Here is a 19,425-nt window from a genome sequence, read left to right on the forward strand (position 1 = left end):
GGAAGGTACATTGTCATTAAAAAGAGCACAGCTCCAAATGCTCCACAGCACGGGGGGTGGGGGGGGGGGGGGTGGGGGCTTTATACCCCTCTAGCCTACACCAAGCATAAGGCATGGTGCCAATGTTTTTCTATTCCAGAGAGTCCTATTCTATTAGCAATGCTTCTCTACAGGGACTAGACATTTGCACATCTGTGTCAGCTGCAGGTGCAACTGCATTCAGCTGAATACATTCATTAGAAGGGGTGTCCATAAACATTTAGGCATATAATGTATGTTCATCAGACACCAAGACATGATTACTGTCTGATGTTGTGTTTCATTTAAACTGGGATGCTGGAGTTCTAGATAGGAAATTTCAACTGGAATACCCCTAGAAGATGGATTTCCAACTCAGAAAGTCAGGAGAGCTTTACCAAATCCAGAATTCAAAGTCTAAGATTGCCACAGCGCACAGCTACAGTAATAAAAGCATAGCCCTTTTATATACTTCTCAGTCGTACACACAGTGTCATTCAACTTCTGTGTGGATGTGTGTCCTTGGTGTTTGGATACAGCATAATATGTTATCAATTGCTATCACTAGCAATGCTAACCTGGTACAATGCTAACATTGGACATAAAACATGGGACATATTCTGTTTAAATTCACCTAAAAACACAGGTAAAGAATTGTCAAACCAGTTGTTGTAATCTCCAACATTTTGGGTGTCTGCTCTTTGGAAATGGTTTGAAATAGTGTACAGATATTAGGAATTATTGGAATTGAGTTTAACTGGAACAAGGTCAGCTTGGGTGTGACGTCATTCCCAGCTCCGACATCCGACTTCCTAGGTAATAAAAATGGTTAAGGTCAAGAAGAGGGATAGGAAAGCAGGCATAAGATCAGTTTAGAAAGGTGACATCTACTGGAAAGATGGATAGGCTGAGAGCCAGCGAAAGGCTAAATAAATCAGTCTCAGAAAAGAGAAAGACTGTCCGTAGACTCTTGCGTCACCGAAGCTATTAAAACACTGAATGCTGGTAAAGACGTTCCAGGGCTCTGAATTCTGATGCTCTAAAGTTCTTATGTTCGTAGCCATTGTGTTCAGTGTTCTACTGAGCGTAGCGTGAAGGTCACCGGATACACTGAATACAGCAAACTGAAGACTGGACATTTTAAAAAATCCTCTCAGTGGACTTTCCATTTTGGCTGCGTTTAGTTCTGTAAGATCAAATGTGTCGAGTAAGATTTTGTATAATATGAATGATATAATTTTGTCCATCAAATAGTCATCTGTATTGATATGTACTCTGTATTGATTAATTAATATGTATTGACTTGTTTAACACATACAGTCTTAAAAATAAAGCCGTTAAAAAAGGCTTCTTTAGAGTGGTAGCATAGAAGAACAACTTTTGGGTTCCTTATAGAATCTTGTTTTTTCATAGAAGGAACATTAGACACCAAAGTTTTAAGAGTGTACATAATGTCTTTTGTTAAATATTTTTAAAACCTGTTTGCAAAACATGACCATTTTAATGTCTCTACCATTCCAGTTTTAAAGAAGCACTGCAAGTCAGTTAGAAATGTACTGGTGGTGACAGTAACACTTACAGCCATGAGATGGCAGTGTTAACATATTCTTCAAGAAGCTTGGGGTGGGCATGTCTGATCTACATGCTGGCTAACACCAAACGAAACCTTTTTATCAGGTGTGATTAAAGACCTGTGCTACCGAGTGCCAAAAGCATTATACTTTTATGCGAACAGCACAAACCAAATGCTTTGAAGGGATTGCTCTGTAGACACATGGTAAGACTCACTCAGGGTCACTCAGGTCCTTCAAACACAATCTGAGTTGCATCATTGTCAGGATGATTGTCAGTGGCGCCCTCAACCCCCTCTTCCAGAAACTTTTCTTTTTTTTGCTGAACCATGCTCTGTCACCCACACTGAAAAACAATGGCCCCTAAAAGGTTCTTGGCTTGGACAATAACTAGGAAATAACATTCATTGGTATAGAGTGTTCAGGGCTCTAGAAAGGTAGGGAACTTTTGAGGTAATCACCCCAAAGGACTCTTTTTGGAACTACACAGTACTGTGCAAATATTTAAGACACATAAACACATTATTTTAAAGCATCGGTCTCAACAGTAAGAGTGTTTCAGCGTGTTGCAGAAACAGTGGAGTTTCTAATTTTGAGGAAAGCGGCTGAGATCTTGTGAACTAGTTTGAAGAACAAAACTTGGTTCCAGGTGGACGGCACAAGCCAGCCCATGGATTTGTTCAGTTAACATCATTAAGCACTTGATTACTACACCAGGCATTGGATGATGATGAACTTGAGGAACATGAGGTGTTTTAATAAACAGTGAAAAACAATATCTGTAATGCTAATAAGATGTAATTCTAATATTCACGGGGGCTCCAAGTGGTCCAGGGGACTAAGGTACTGCCACTTTGATCTGAGGTTTGCTGCTTGCCATCACCAGCCGGAGTACAAGAGAGCACAATTGGCCTTTCCCCCCACATCACTCCTAGTGTGATGTTGGTCAGCACAGGCATCTGTTAGAGGTTGTATTGAAGCTGGGGATCTAGTGAGGGATATGTGCTAGTCTTCACCCTCCCAGTATTGGGCCAGTGGTAGTGATAGGGGGTGTTCACATGAATGTAAAAATTGTGTAATTAGCTATTCAAACTAGGTAGAAAATGGGGTCAAATAAAAAAAAAAGTATGACCAAATCATTTAAAAAATGTTTACATTCACACAGGTGCCTAAACCTTTTGCACTTTCCTGCATATTAATAAAAGCATGCATATCAAGACACAGCAGTAGTATCAGAACACAGCAGCAGTAATGAGAGCTACACCTAGTTGGGATTATGTGTGTTATTCCTGTCAATCAAACGACTAACTAAGCCCTACAGTTCCGGTTTCAAATGAAGATTAATTAGGGAGGTAGCCTGAGTGTGTCATTTGTTGTAATACTGTACAACATCCCTTTGAATAGAAACATATATCACACTGCCTTGTTTGCTGCTTGTTTTGACATGCACTCAATAAGCTGTCTAAAATAAAAGAGATAGCGTGAAAGAGAGAAGGATGCACCTCAAACAGCCTCATAGTCTTATTATCAGTGTTATTCTGTCAGTATTTCTGCCTGTAATGACAGTCTTTCTTCTCTCTCTCTTGCTCTCTCTCTCCCTCTCTCTCTCTCTACATTGCAATGAAACGCAACAAACAACATCCCCTGAGAACAACAAAACATAATGAAACACTCTCTCTCTCTCCCTCCCTCTCTCTAAGTACACATTCTCATTTTCAAAGCCCACCACTTATTGTAGCACTCTGAATTCAGAGAGAGAGAAAGAGAGAGAGAGCGAGAGAGAGAGAGAGAGAAAGAAAGAGAGAGAGAGAGAGAGAGAGAGAGAGAGAGAGAGAGAGAGAGGAGAGAGTGGGAGAGAGATATTATAATACAGCAGTCCATGTGAAGCAGAATACTGAGAGAGGGGGAAAAAGAGAAAAGAATGGAGAAAAAAAATGAATGAGCCAAAAAAATCTATGGGTAAAAAAGTGAGAAAGAAATGGGGAGTAAAGTAAAATTAGAGAGACAGAAAGTGAGTAAAAGATAATGTGTAAGTGTGGAAGCAAGAGAAAGAAAGATTGAGTGAAACAGAATGTGAGGGAGAGAGAAATAGACGAGAATAGCTAAGAAACAGAAAGAAAGAGCGGAGAGAGAGAGTGAAAACTGATAGAATCAGAGTGAAAGTGAATGTAGGAGAGGGAGAGCAAGAGAATAAAAGAATAGGTGATAGAGAGTGGGAAGGAAGAGAAACAGTGAGAGAGAAGGAATAATGGAGAGCGAAAGAATGAGAGGCAGTAAAAGACAGAAATCTGTGAAAGAGAATGTGGGGGAGAGTGAGAAATACTGAGTAAAAGAGGATGTGGGGGAGAGTGAGAAATACTGAGTAAAAGAGAATGTGGGAGAGAGTGAGAAATACTGAGTAAAAGGGAATGTGGGAGAAAAAAGAGCGAGTGAAAGAGAACGTGGGAAAGAGAAAGAAGGAGTGAGTGAAAGAGAATGTGGGAGAGAGAGCGAGAGAAAGAAAGAGCGAATAAAAGAGAATGTGGGAGAAAATGCGAGAAAGAGAAAGAAAGAGCGAATGAAAGAGAATGTGGTGAGAGAGAGCGAGAGAGAAAAAAAAGAGCAAATGAAAGAGAATGTGGTGAGAGAGAGCGAGAGAAAAAAAGAGTGAGTAAAAGAGAATGTGGGAGAAAATGCGAGAAAGAGAAAGAAAGAGCGAATAAAAGAGAATGTGGTGAGAGAGAGCGAGAGAAAAAAAGAGTGAGTAAAAGAGAATGTGGGAGAAAATGCGAGAAAGAGAAAGAAAGAGCGAATGAAAGAGAATGTGGTGAGAGAGAGCGAGAGAAAAAAAGAGTGAGTAAAAGAGAATGTGGGAGAAAATACGAGAAAGAGAAAGAAAGAGCGAATGAAAGAGAATGTGGGAGAGAGAGTGAGAGAAAGAAAGAGCGAGAGGAAGAAAGAGTGAGAGAAAGAGAATATGGGGAGAGGGAAAAAGACTGTAGGAGAAGGAAAAAATGAGTGCAAGAGAATGTGGGAGAGAGAGCAGGGAGAAAGAACGAGAGCAAGATAATGTGGGAGAGAGAGCAGGGAGAAAGAGCGAGAGTAAGAGAATGTGGGAGAGAGAGAGAGAGAAAGATAGAGCTAGGAAGAGATAATAGAATAGAGAATAAGAGAATAGAAAAGAGAATATGGGGGAGAGAGCGAGAGAAAGAGTGAGTAAAAGAAAATGTGGGAGAGAGTGAGCGAGAGAAAGAAAGAGTAAATGAAAGAGAATGTGGGAGAGAGAGCTAGAGAAAGAGCAAAAGCAAGAAAATAGGGGAGAGATCGAGAGAAAGATAGAGCTAGGAAAACATGGGGAACATGGGGAGAGAGAGAGCGAGAGAAAGAGTGAGTAAAAGAAAATGTGAGAGAGAAAGCAAGAGAAAGAAAGAGAGAGTGAAAGAGACTGTGGGAGATGGAAAGAAATGAGTGAAAGAGAATGTGGGAGAGAGGGAGAGAAAGATAGAGCTAGGAAAAGAGAATATGGGGAAGAGAGAGTGAGAGAAAGAAAGTGAGTGAGATGTAATTATGCTTTGGCAACATTGTTGTTGAGACAGTCACGCCAATAAAGCCAACTTGAATTGAATTAAATTGAATCAAATTGTACTGAATTTAACTGATTTGAGTGAGAGTAAAAGTCTGTGAAGGGATGTGGGAGAGAGCAAAAGAAAGAGTGAAGGGATGTGGGAGAGAGTGAGAGAAAGAAAGAGCAAGTGAAGGAGAATGCGGGAGAGAGAGAATGAGTAAGAGTGAGTGAATGATAATGTGAGAGAGCGAGAATGAGAAAGAAAGGGAGTAAAAGCGAATGTCGGAGCAAGAGAAAATGAGAGAGAGACAGGAGGAGAAAAAGAGAATGTGGGAGAGAGAATGCGAGAGAAAGAGTGAAAAAGAATGTGGTAGCAAGAAAACAACTGAGAGAGAGAGCAGGAGAATGAGGGAGAGAGAAAAAAAGAGAGCGATAAAGAATGGGGGAGTGAGAAAGCGTGAGATAGAGAAAGAAAGTGAGTGAAAGAAAATGAGTGAGAGAGAGAGAGAGAGAGAGTACTGTAGTGCAGACTGTGTGAAGTCAGTGAAGTGAATATGTTGATAGGAAGGAAACACTCCACATACATTAATACACAGTCTTAAATAAAACACAGCTCTCATGCAGTGTGAAGGCAAGCGGCTGCCTCTGTGTGCTTACTCACAGCTCGCTGTTTGAGGGTCTTAGCTGTTCAAATCCGCAGCTTTGATCTGGTTAAGCCCCCCCTTCCCTCTCTCTCTCTCCCTCTCTCTCTCTGCTCTGTTGTCTCATTGTTAAAACTAGATTTGAACATCTCTAAAAAGATTATATTCTTTCAGAAGCTCACAATCTCTCTTGTGATATGATTATTTCACATTTTCAACAGCGCTCTGATGTACCGGGCCTTTGCACTAGTCGGCAGTATTTAAAGGGGGGCGGGTGGGGGGGCGGATGGTGTTATGGGGCGTTTAAAAGGGGGGCGGGGTATGGATAGCAATGGATCACAGCTGAGCTTTTGTTTAAGATGTGTTTGAAAAGTGTACATCTCTTCTCTACACCTACACATCATCCCTTACCTTTTACCCTGTTGTGGGAGGCGGGCCCCCCTTCACATCCCGGAGTCAGTGCCTGTCTGGTCACGGCTCATGTGTTTAAGTTGTGTGGTGTGGAGCTTGAATTTCACACCCAGACAGAGAGCTGTATCAGCTGTCAGTGAGGTGAGTGGTACCGCGGCAAGCCTGGAAGTAGAGGCAGCAGTATGTGTGTGTGTGTGTGTGTTTGTGCGTGTGTGCACGTGTGTGATGTGTCTTTTAGCTGTGAGCATCCAGAAGACTGAGTGAGAAGAGAAAACAAAAGGCGAGGAGAAAACACGGCCGGCATGAGCCGCACGCTTTAACGAGATTGTAGCACATGTGGGAGGACGACACTCACTCAGCTGATCAACATTCAATAAAGAATGGCCTGGCCTAGATAGAGGGAGAGCAAGAGAGAGAGAGAGAGAGAGAGAGAGAGCGAGAGAGAGAGAGAGAGAGAGAGAGAGAGAGAGAGAGAGAGAGAGAGAATGTGGGCGAGAGATACACAAAGAAAAACAAACATAGAGAAAATGGGAGGGAGATATCAGGAAAGAGAATGGTAGAGAGATGTAGAAAGAGAGAGTAGAGAATGTGAGAGAGATAGAGAAAGAGAGATAGTGGAGAAAATGGGAGAGAGAAACAGAGAAAAAGAGAGTTTGGAGAGAATGGGAGAGAGATACTGGGTAAGAGAATTGGAGAGAGATGAAGAAAGAGAGTAGAGAGTGTGAGAGAGATAGAGAAAGAGAGATAGTGGAGAGAATGGGAGAGAGATACTGGGAAAGAGAGAGAGTGGAGAGAATGGGAGAGAGATACCTGGTAAGAGAATGGGAGAGAGATGAAGAAAGAGAGAGTAAAGAATGTGAGAGAGATAGAGAAAGAGAGATAGTGGAGAGAATGGGAGAGAGATACCTGGTAAGAGAATGGGAGAGAGATGGAGACAGAGAGAGAGTAGAGAGAATGGGAGAGAGATACCAGGTGAGAGAATGGGAGAGAGATTAAGAAAAGGAGAGAGTGGAGAGAATAAGAGAGACACTGGGTGAGAGAATGGTAGAAAGATGAAGAAAGAGAGAGTATGGGAGAGAGACAGAGAAAGACAGATAGCCAGTGGAGAATGTGAGAAATACAGAGAGAGAGAAAGAGAAAAACAGAGAGAGAGATAGAGAGATAGATAGAGAGAGAGAGAGAGAGAGAGAGAGAGAGAGAGAGAGAGAGAGAGAGAGATGGGAGAGAGATACAGAGAAACAAGCCCTAAAAAAGTGAGAGAAAGTGTTTCACTGAACCTTCGCACACATTTACCTAGTACACACTCACACACACGCTCATTCTCTCAGACAGAGCTCTGACAGTGTTTCTGAAGAACAGGTTGCTGTGAATGAACAGGTGCACATCTGCAGTGTAGCTGGGAGGATGATTAACCTGTCCTCTGAATTAACTATGAGCCAAATGTCTCATTCACTCACTCCCATTTACCCTTCAAGCCTACAGAAGTGCAGGAGCACCTTACTTACATCTCCAGCAGCTCTGCACAGAGCCCGCAGCTATCACTGACAAACACACACAGCTGATTTTTCTAACATGGCATTAATCTTAGCAACTCACTTGTAGCAAGTGTTGTTACACCCCACAAAGTGTACATTCCATAAAGAGTTATGCAACAGACTGCTTTCATGTTCTACATATTTAAAGTTTAATATACAGTTCAAAATCTGCTCTCTGAGTTTGTTTGCTTGTTTATTCCTCATGTGGAAACTGTTGTGAATTAGTTTGATTTAGCATATCTTGTGGTGTTCCCCTACGATTCGATTTTAGAGCCTATTAAATTGATGTTAATTGTGCCGGCAGCGTAGTTATGAAAGCAAAGAAAGGTGTGAGCTACGGGGTCTAAGGTGTTAAATGATCTACGAGTGGGAAGTAATTAATTTCATATTAAACCATGGTTTTATGATCTCTTGCGATCTCTGTGACTAAGGAATCATGTTATTATTGACCTGACAAATTAAAAATGTTGCTGTAAACCTTAAAGGCCGATCAGAAAATAAGTGATGTCTCACTAACGTCTCTTCTTGGATGGCGGCTCACCACCTTAAACTAAACCCCAGCAAGACAGAGCTGCTGTTCATCCTGGGAACTGCTGAACCTCACAATGATCTTGCCATTTTCTCTACAGAAGCTGGAAGCCTTGCTGGAGTCATGGATGATCAGTTATCATTCAAGTCCTGTTGCAGCTCTAACCCGGTCATGCAGATTTCTCCTGTACAACATCCAGCGAATTCAACCCTTCCTCTCTAGAGAGTCACCCAGGTGCTCGTTCAGTCTCTCGTCACTTCAAGACTTGACTACTGCTACTCTCTTCTAGCTGGTCTCCCTTTGCGCACCATTAGGCCCCTGCAACTTATCTAGAATGCAGTGGCACGGGTCGTCTTCAACATTCAGACATGTCTCTCCTCTGCTGCGTTCTCTCTTCACTGGCTTCCTGTAGCTGCTGCCTGCACCAGATTCAAAACCCTGACTCTGGCCAACAAAGCCAAGACTGCACCTCCGTACTTGATGGACATGGTCAAAATGTGATCTGCACAAAGAGCCCTTTGAGCTTCAAATACGGCTCGGCTTGACCCGCCATCTCTTAAGATCAATAGAAGACAAGCGTCCAGACTTTTTAAACCACAGAGTGAAACAACTAACATTGATTACCTTTTTACAATGGCATCTGTTAAGGCAGGACAAATGATGTGATAGCTAGACGACTCTACAAAATATCAGACAGCAGTGGTCAGTACCTACCATAAGTGCTTCAAGGAAGGTTAACCGGTAAACCGACAATTGGGTCATGGACACCTAAGGCTCACTGATGCGTGTGTGTGCAGTGAAAGCGAGGTCCAATCCCACAGAAGAGCTACTGTAGGACAAACTGCTGATAAAGTTAATGCTGGCTGCATTTTGTGGAGTCCATGTCTCTTCGGGTCAGAACTGTTTTGGCAGCTTGAGAAGGACCTACACATTTTTAGGCAGGTGGTTTTAATGTTATGGCTGAACAGTGTGTATTAATTGGACTGTAGGGCTGCGGGGTGTGCCATGGGGCCCAAACATCCCTGGCAGTGGCCCTGCTAACACAATATAATAAACCCTGACCAAAGTCCTTTTTTATTTATTAGCATCACCAATGACCTTACTCTCACTCTCACTCTCAGGTGCACATATTTGTCACTGTACTATGTACAGCGAAATGTGTCCTCCGCATTTAACCCATCTGTGGTAGTGAACACACACACACTAGTGAACTAGGGGCAGTGAGTACACACACACAGTTGGGCAGCCAACTCCAGCGCCCGGGGAGCAGAGAGTGTAAAGGGCCTTGCTCAAGGGCCCAACAGTGGCCCTTCAGTGGAATCGAACCCACATCCCCACAACCGCTAAACCACCACTGCCCTGGGTAGAGGTATATACAGAGCAGCTTTAGTCTATTTAAATGTAGTGCTTGATTAAAAATGTTTATTAAAGGGTCCATAATAATGTAAAACCATTTTTATTAAAAGACAATGTAGTATATCAGTGCTGTCCAAAAAAAAAAAACAAAATGTATTTCCCAAGTGGCGACTTTACAGGAGGCCCTTAATTTTGAATGTAAGTCAGAGTAAAATAAAAGTTTATTCCAGGTAATTTAGAGCATTTCTATTGGTCTCTTCACCCAGAATTAATCACATAGTGTACAGAACAACTACAGGGTTCAAACCCTGGAGAAAAATAAAAATGGCAATAATGGAAATGCATGTTTTTCATTGGACAACAGCGATATAAAAACTGTTCAAGCGTTGAAACTTTTGACTACTCCCGGGTCCATATATGACAGCTAAGCTCATTTTGAAATCACTGTTTTTGTAATGCCACAAAAAAAACTACATATTTGCATGTATCCATTTAGCCCCACCCATTCAGTTCTCATTTATAAGGAGTATATGAGGTTATAAGGAGTGTTTTAGTCCAAACTTTCAGCCTTTTAAGTGAGGTACAATACAGGACAGCCAATCAGAACAGAGATCATTTACACATATCAGCTTTAAAGGCACAGTAGCAGCAAAAGCCTGTTAGGAAATAAAAGCAAGTTGGAAAATAGGGAAAAAATGAATTATGACTGTCGTGTAAACTCCCACAAATGTCACCAGGGAGAGAAAAAATATACAATAACCATAAAGGTGTATTTGACTGAGCTGTTATGGTTACACTATAGTTAAAACCACCACTGAACAGAAGTCTGAAAACATACCTACTGTCTACATAAGCAAAAGTGTGTGCTGAAGTGTGTGAAATGTCTTTTTTGGGACTTCACCTGCTCCTTATGTATTACAGGAGACGAGCTTCATATCATAACAGAGTTTAAAGCCAATGATTCATATGCAACTGCAATAACTTTGCCTCTACCTCTCCGCCTCATCTTGGCGTAGGAACATGATGAACGAGATAACATTTTCTTCTTCGGGGATGCCAAAATGAATTATTAAAAAGCCAAACCTCACCAGACACCTCACTCATCAGAGAAAGAGAGAGACTGAGAGACTGAGAGAGGGAGGAAAACAGAATGCTTTGAATAGGACAAGTAGGAAGCGCATAAATCCATAAAATGCATGTGTTTAAATGTGCAGCCTGCATGTGTGTGTTTGTGTGTGTATGCTCATATTCAGGGTGTGTGTGAATAGTGTGAAACCCACTAAATGAAAATCATACCCAGTGTGAAAAAAAGGTGGGAGAATGTATTGAGAATGGCGTTGAAAGGAGCCGTGGAAAGGAGCTTTTCAGATCTGAGCACCCAAATCCAAACTGAACTGTGCTAGTCTCAGCCAACCTGACTCTGCTGGAGGTCCCGGCTGCACGCTTTTCTCTTTCCCCAACAGCTGCTGACAACAGTGCCTTAAAAAAGCAGAGGGAAATGTTGGCGTGCTGCTGAGCTACCTGTAATCAGTGTCATTTTTGAGGTTGAAGCTGTGGATGTGCAAAAATAACCCAAACCCAGAGGACTGCCAATCCTACTTTACAAAGAAGCTCAAGTCAGTCTTAGCTCTACAAGATATTCTCTATATATGTAATTAACTCTTTAACTTAGGTACAATTATTATTAGGGACTACAAACTTTAAGCAACAACAGGCAAGATGGCATCAGCAGGAGTGTGTGTGAGTGTGTGGCTGCACCCAGAAATCTTTGCCACTGCACGCCCCAACACACACCTTCCTACTGGTTCTTTCCTACCCTGTGATTACAGAAGAGGTCCTAAACTGCTGGTAGCCAGTCATACTTGCTGTACAGGGCCATCCTATTATTTACATTTACTACATCAAGTACAAATTAATAATAGGAATAAGCAGTAACCTTTAGAGTTTCTGGGCACTCTACGTGTGGGGGTGTTGTTATCCCCAGACCCTTTCTACCAGAACACTTGACTATTAAACAAAGAAATTAGGCTCTCATAAATCTCACACCAACTGGAAGGCACAAGGATAAGTACCAGTCATTAGCACTGTCAAGCTCACATGAACAAAACCCCTGTCACTCCCAGTGGTGAACGAACCCTGTGTTTTAAACCTGACGCATTTTGTCCCGTGTACATTTTTCTCCCGAAAGCCACAGTATGAATTTGGCTGCTAGCTAACACTGCTCTGCACTGATCTACGACAAGATACACCACACTGACCAGCTAAATTTACAGAATGAGGTTTTATAAGTTGCTTAGCCAGAACGTGTAGTAGCTGACCTATCTAAACACGACATCATTTCAATATGCTAAAGGGTTGGCCTGCTTGTACCATGGATGTAGTATTCATGTTCATATTTCGACTCTTTTTGTGACTCAGAGATTTGACGCATTTCTGTCACAAAGAAATTAAGCTTAGACTACGGAGTTCCTACAGTGACTAAAGATGATGCTTGTCTTCACAGGCCTGTAGGCAACGATGCTAACAACTAGTAAAATTGCTAGCTTAGCAGAGAAGATTAGATTTTTACAGGCTTTACTACCAAGATTTGCTCTTTCTTGATTAAGAAATATAAAAAAGACATCTTTACAGGAGAATGAAAAAACTTTCAATGTAAATCTGTATCTTTTCTTTTTATTATCAATAATTTGGAGCCTTTCTGTTGGTCAATTTACCATTATAATAACCAGTTTTAAAAGTTTGTTCCATGGAGTCAGCACAGAGGAAAAAAGATTTAGCGTAATCTTATACTAATTTTGTTATGGGTAATGCCACTGTTTTGTCGTGGACAGTTGTCTCACCTGAAAATGCAGCACCTGCAAAACTAGCAGACATACAGTGGTCTGTCCATGCTTAGCTGCTTTCCAAAGAAAGTCAGGCTCAAATCTAAAAGATGGATTCTGTTAAATGAATATATATTATCGCAGCCCTGTATTGTACAACTTGTATTTTGTGTGGTCTCTGTACATCAGTTAATAATGCAGTGCTTCCAAAGACATCCCTCACCCGCCCACGAACATCAATAATAAATGAATAATGATAAGACAATTATAATTGACAATGGTATAACAATGCCAACGCAAATTACCCTCTGGTCAGCCTATCTTATAAAAATGTAAATGACTTCGTAATGTTTAGTCATCTGTCTTTTTAATAGTACTGTTTTGAGCCAAGAATTATATGCAACTTCAGTCCTGCTTCTGCTGCTGTTCTTCACTCAAGCAAGCCCGAGTCAGCTTGTGTGGATTATACGCCAGTGCTGTAAGCACAGTGGGCGCACATTGAGAACACATCCATGTCACGCTCAAGACACATTACTCCATTTGCCCGGCTACATTTAAGATAGCAGATACAGATAGATGCGTGTAGTTATTCATCACATTGAGAGGTATTCAAAAGCTGGCAGTGTCATGAATCTTATCCCACGCTAAAGGAATGAGCCATCGGCAGCTATCTGTCTATAGATGGCAGCTATCAGTTCTGGTGCAGCTGGACTTGACTAACCTCCTGAAGAACTTACAAGATCATTTAAAAATGATTTAGTGAAGCTTGTCATACGCCACATCGTGGAGTGTATTGGCGCAATGTATTTTTTTAGATAAATGAATTGGAGTTACTGGGGCATATCAGTATCAAGAACAATACGCTTAAGAATTCACTAGGCATGAGGAAGCCTCTTCAGCGGAGAGCTCCCACTTAAGACTGGGAGCTGGAGCTATTTGGAACTTCAGCACTTGCTTCTAATAAATTGCACTGTTAAAAAGGTTAGCTTGTGCCAACTTTTGTAAGCATTTATTAAGTATTTGAAGTTATTATGTGATGTATAAATACTAAGTACAGTATGTGACGCTGAGTGATGTGAAAAATGCTCAGATGTCCTTTACAACCCTGTTATTTTGCTTCAGAGTGTAACACACAGTTTTCCTTTTTGTGGGAAAAGAATTAAATTAGTTTTCTTTGCTTGCACAGCACTATATAGCATAGCTTAATGTGACCACATTTCAGTTTTTTAAAAACTGAACACACTGGGGTCTCTTGGGTATCTCTTAAATGTCTCTAAAACACATTTACTCATTTACCAAGACTAATAAATAGCCTTTAAAGCCTTTATGCCAAATCATCTCCTTTCATTTTAACTTACATATGAGACCAAAGAGTGTCTCATATGCAAATTAAAAAGTTATTCACCACCAAACTGTTACATTACCTTTTTATTTGAATGGCAATGAAAAATTAATAAATACATCAATGAAATATAAAATGAGATCAAACTGATTGTGACTGAAGTCAAACTGATTGTGTTTATACTTACATTGCGGCCAATCGGCTGTGGTGGGAAGCAGTTTGACCAATAGCTGCATGTAGATGCAGGAACATGTAGACCAATAGTGGTGGTGAGAAGGTGGGAGTTAAGTAGTATTAGCCTTATCAGTTAGCATTAACTTTTAACCCTTTTAGCTGCACTTCCCTATTCTCTCCATGGCCGGACTGGCTGACTGACAGGGCTATCAACCAGCAAGCTTTACCAGCTTCTTCACAACACACTACTCATTTCCAAGCTGTGCTTCACCTACTGAGCTGGTGTGAACTTTTAGCCTTTTTAGTCTTGTTTTGCATTTAGCCTTTAACCAGCTAGTGAGTGTATGTTATTTTTGAGGGCATAAATAAAATGATCCAAACCTAACAGTTTTAGGGTTTTGGAATTGGCCTGTTTGAGAGCTGCTTGACGTGAGTTTTGTTTTTGCAAGAGGAGACAACAGTGTTTGAGGTTCACGGTAAATCACTTCCAAGTACTGAACTCTCATTATTCAAGTATTTACAAGGGAAATACAGTTTGACATTGTTGTGACCCCTTTTATAATCTTTTTGACATCATGAAAAGGTACAATTCTATTAACTAAACATGAACTCCAAATGAAATTTTCCCAGACAAGTTTCGAGAAATCATTAGGCCCACAGAAGCCCCAGAGGGTTCCCAGCAGCATGTTACAGTTTACTCTTTAATGTTTGTCATTGTTTCTTCTGACTTCTGCTGGTACCGTGGCTGACTTCCTGTTGTTCCAACTCTTACTGTTTGTTCCAGGGCTTGAACTTGCAGTTTCTTGCGTTCAAAGGCAGCGTCTTGACTGCTGTACCACTTGGGCTGCAGATACAGAGAGCAAGCAGATTTAACAAGTTCAGAGTGTTCCGCCAAAACACCACGTATACATCTACCCGCTACCTGCGAAGAAACAGACGTGGTGCTGTTTTAGCACTTCTTGATTAGCTCATTGTCAGGCCTCCCACAGACACAGAAAGTTTGCCTCAGTTATTGAGTGGAGCTGTTTAACTGCACCCATTTTGCAGTGATTCGGCAGGCAGAGGGAGCTTTCATTTAAGCTGGCCTTACCGATGATTCATACACTATAATTACGCATATTCTCTGTCCGTCACAGGCAAAGTTTGCAGCTGTAGATGTTATAGAGAGTCATTTATGTTGTATGCTTTAGCAAAGACAGGCTAAATATGACAGAAGCTTTTAGAGCTGAAACTTCGCTGTGTGCGTAGGCGACTGTGATTACATACCTTTTACAGCCCAGAAAGACCTGAATTGTGTATAGCATTTTCCAGCCTCAATTTTCTAGTCTGATTGTATCTGTTGGTTTTGTTGCACTAAGCAGTCATTCATTCCTCCGTTTTTTTGGGGGGGAGGCAGCATTGTTCAAATAGTCAAACCGTTTTCCGCTGGCCTCCCGAATGCAAATGACGTACCTCAGAAATGCCTAAGCAGATCTTTTCTGAAACCCATTTTGCTGGAATATTGCCTACTTTGCCTTTCAGATACAGCATTTTTGCTAATAGCTCAGCTACTTAGAGGGGAAAATCTGAGGCCCAAACATTCAGCAGTTCCAGGATTTTACTGAACAGCTGAATGGTCATGTGGGTCAGAACTAAATAGATTCTCCTCCATGTAGTTGCACTAAAGTGAGCATGAATATGTTTTACACATTTTAATGGCTTTTCACCCTGTTATCTCGCCTTATAAAGAAATCTGCTTTTTCTTTTTCTTTTTCTTTTATAGTGGGCTTGTGACAAAAAAAAAAAAAGCTCTGCTTTTATTGGCTGCTTTACGTCACCCTTAGCCTAGCTAAGCTTAGCATGTTAACATGAGCAAATAACAGCAAAATATATTTATTCCTGAGTCTACCCATATGTTGTGAGGATCTTGTGTCTGGGTGTCTGGGTGTGCGGTTAACTAGCTTCAGAGATTGTATCCAGTTGGCCCTTCTCCCATCTCTGGTTGACTTATTGATAGCTTTTAGCTTTTTATTTGCTGTTCACATCCCCTTTGGCTTCTGGGCTTAGCTTGCTGCTAACTGAATTATGGAACTTTGGTTAAGCAAGCACAACACCGCTTGTAAGAATTGCGTGACACTGCGAGTCATGTTAAAATAAAATCTGGTAGTATTGCACTACTCCATCAGTCCACATGATTCTTTCACTTTTAGTAGCAGTTACGTATCTCTCAGCTTGTCCAGAAATGCATGTCCTACACTTCTTGACGGTACAGTGGTAAAAGTATGGAGGAACTGTGGAGGAATCTCTTACAGTGCTTTCAGTAACATTTTTATTCTAAAAAACTTTCCTTGAAGTTTCCTCAAAACACTTTAAGAGGTTCCTCTAAAGTTTCAGCCAGTAGTTAGCGAGGTGGTGTGTAGGGAGCAGAAATTGTGAAAACTCTTGTTTTGAAAGGCAAATTTTTTATCACGATGGCCAGTGCAGAGATTGGTGGCTTTTGCTGACTAAAATTAAGCAGGAGAAATATTTTGTCCAGGTCGGAATGTTAAAAAATCTGTGTGTGGCAACGTAAATGTGACTACAAAAATATCATAAGCATAATATCAAAAGTGTCATAAACCGCAATTTGACATTACTTAACAACTTTAAATGATTTAGGTAAAGGTGTCAGGATTTAGGCATTACAGTTAGTTTGATGTTAAACCAGAAGCTATACATTTCGATTACTTATTAATTACATTATTCTCTTAACATTTTTTTTATAAATATAAAACTTTACATTAAAACACTCTAAATAGCTTTGTTTACTTTCCAACATTTGAATTATTTCATGAAATTGGAGAAATTCACATTCTAGTTCACATTTGGGTTTGGAACAATTGTGTAAATTGGATTTTTGGCCGAATCACTGCTTTAAGTGCAGCCCATTGCTGATCTCCGTTCTGCCACTGGCAGAGCAGACAGAGGGAAAACAGGTTTATCACCCTTCCTCTTTAGTCTGCAGAGTCTGTCTCCAGCTCCTCAGATAGAGCGAGAGAGTAGTGAAGGTGTTATCTGCTCCCTGCACCCTTCATTACAGCACAGTCAGCCAGCATAGGCCTTGACGGACGCCAGGGCACAAGGGCAATGGGCAGTCAGGAAGACCACAACCGTTTTGCCAGAGAATAGACGGAAACGAGATTTGGACCTCTAGAGTTTGCTTTCAGGAGGCCTTCGACTAGACTGAGATGTAAGCTTCTGTCATTTACACACTCACTCACATACACACACACTCACAGTCTTAGCTGAAAAGAAGGACACTGTGTGCAATATGACCATAAAGGTATTCATAGACATAGTGTCAAAAAGCCCGGATTTTTTGCTTTTATATATTTGAGGATGTTTAAATATTGACAACGTTGCTAGAATTCGGTTTCTCTGCACTTTTTCATTCCCTGCCAAAAAAAAAAAAACTTTTCTTGGGAGCAGTGCCATAGAAAAGCACTCTAGGTTCCCTGCATAAAAACATTCTCTATTTTACTGAAAAAAGGTTTGCATCATAACAATAGTTGACTCTTTATAGGGCTATATAAAGAATCATGGCCAAGAGGCTTTGCTTGAATTTGAAGAAACAGCCAAAGAACCATTTAAAAGTGCACATAATGCACTTGTATAGTGTTGAGGTGTTCATTGATGTATAAATTGTAATTATGTGATTTTTTGTGGGGGGTTGGAAATGTCCAGATGTGCTATTACAAGCATATTTACAACCCTGTTATTTTGCCTCAGAACAAAACACACTGATTTTCTTTTTATGGTGAGTTGTAGGAAAAACAATGATTAGCTCTGCTTCTGTTGGTTTACGGCACTGTGATAGCCCACAATAGCCACTCAGCATAATCTAGCCTAGCAATGCTAATTGGAATTATTCCCAAATTATATTGGACAGTGTTGCTGTCCACCCTGGGTCCTCTCAGTGCCCAGTTGGCACAGTGGGTGGTGAGCTAGCTGAAGAGATTGTAGTAGGGTCTAGGAGGGTTAGCTTTCAGCTTAGCTCCTTTCCTTGCTGCTTTAACTCCGGTGGATGCATGGATGCCTGCAGCTGTGCTTTCTCTGGACATTAGCTTTTAGCCTTTTTAGTCTCGCTTTCATACTCTCCGAAAGTAGCCATTGCGTTTAGCCTCAAAAGGGTTTTGCTAGTGAGTGGGATTCAAGTCAACTTTGGGGGTGTTAATATAATAAGTTAATGTGGGTTTTGCTTTTGAAGGAAGACACAGCAATGTTTAAGGTTATGGACTTAGCACCAGCGGCTTTAATAAAGCACACTTATTAACCTTTTTTTGAGTATGTGAGTGTGAGTATGATAATGTACCAAAAGTTTTAAATAATCATTTAAGACCGTTTAACTGTACTCTGCAGTCTGAGTGGCAATCCGAAGAAACAGTATTTACAGGGACTGTTACCGTATAAACCCCTACAATCTCTCTGCATTCACCCCAACATTACATTAATTCAGAGCGGAGCATAACAGGCCGTAGATAAATTGGATTCTGTCTGAGGACTGTCAAAAATGGTAATGGCAGATTTTCAGGCACAGAGAGTCTTAATAAAGTCTGCATTAAATATCCAACACGTTTCCTGCAATGCGTCATTATCTCGACTGGGAAGGCTGCAATTAAAGCTGCACTTATGTATAGAATCTGGACTGTTGCATGTGAACAATCGCAGAGGGAATAATGATTTCCCCCTTTTGCAATCAAGCTCCATGTTGTGCGGGAAGCTTCTGTGGAGAAGCCGAGCCTGTCAAAGCTGACAAGAAAGCAGCGGCGCGGCCTACGAGTCTGAAACAAACCTTTTATGAAATATTGATGTCCCACTGCTCGACTAACCTCCCTTTTCCAGGCCTGTCACATATGCAGAGCGCTTGGCTCTATCTTTCTATCCCTGCACCGTTTGCGTGGATGCGCCGCCTGCTCCATCATTCTCCTGCCCCTGACTGACTCTGACAGCAGAGGACCTAAATTGCGTCTTCATTTTAAAGGTGTAACATGAATAATAGAGAGCTGAGCTGTGCCGAAGCGCATAATCAAACTAACTAACCCAGTTTCCTTCCTCGCAGCCTCTTAACTGCCATTTCTCTCATTTTCAGCTTTATCTCACCAAATTTCTCCCCCCTTACTTTTCTCGTCTGAGTTCATTTCTTATAGCTGGATTTCAGCGTGAGGAAAATCAAACGAAATGAGACATTTATATTAGCGAGTTTATTCTCTCTCTATTATTCGATGGTGAAAAATACATTAGAGGAATAAAACAAATTAGAGCACAGCTTCAGCTCGGGGCGTGCATAATCCAGTTCCTCAAAACCCAATCAAAGCAATTCTTCTCACAGCAAAAGTAATACTGACTGGTTGCAAAATTTAAGGCTTATCAAGTAAATTAAATCTCTCCATACGGAATTCTCAAAATGTAAAAAAACAAAACAAAATAAATGAATAAATAAACGAGCAAATTCAATTATGAGAAG

The sequence above is a fragment of the Salminus brasiliensis genome, chromosome 6 (genome assembly GCF_030463535.1).
Source record: "Salminus brasiliensis chromosome 6, fSalBra1.hap2, whole genome shotgun sequence".
Taxonomy (NCBI): domain Eukaryota; kingdom Metazoa; phylum Chordata; class Actinopteri; order Characiformes; family Bryconidae; genus Salminus; species Salminus brasiliensis.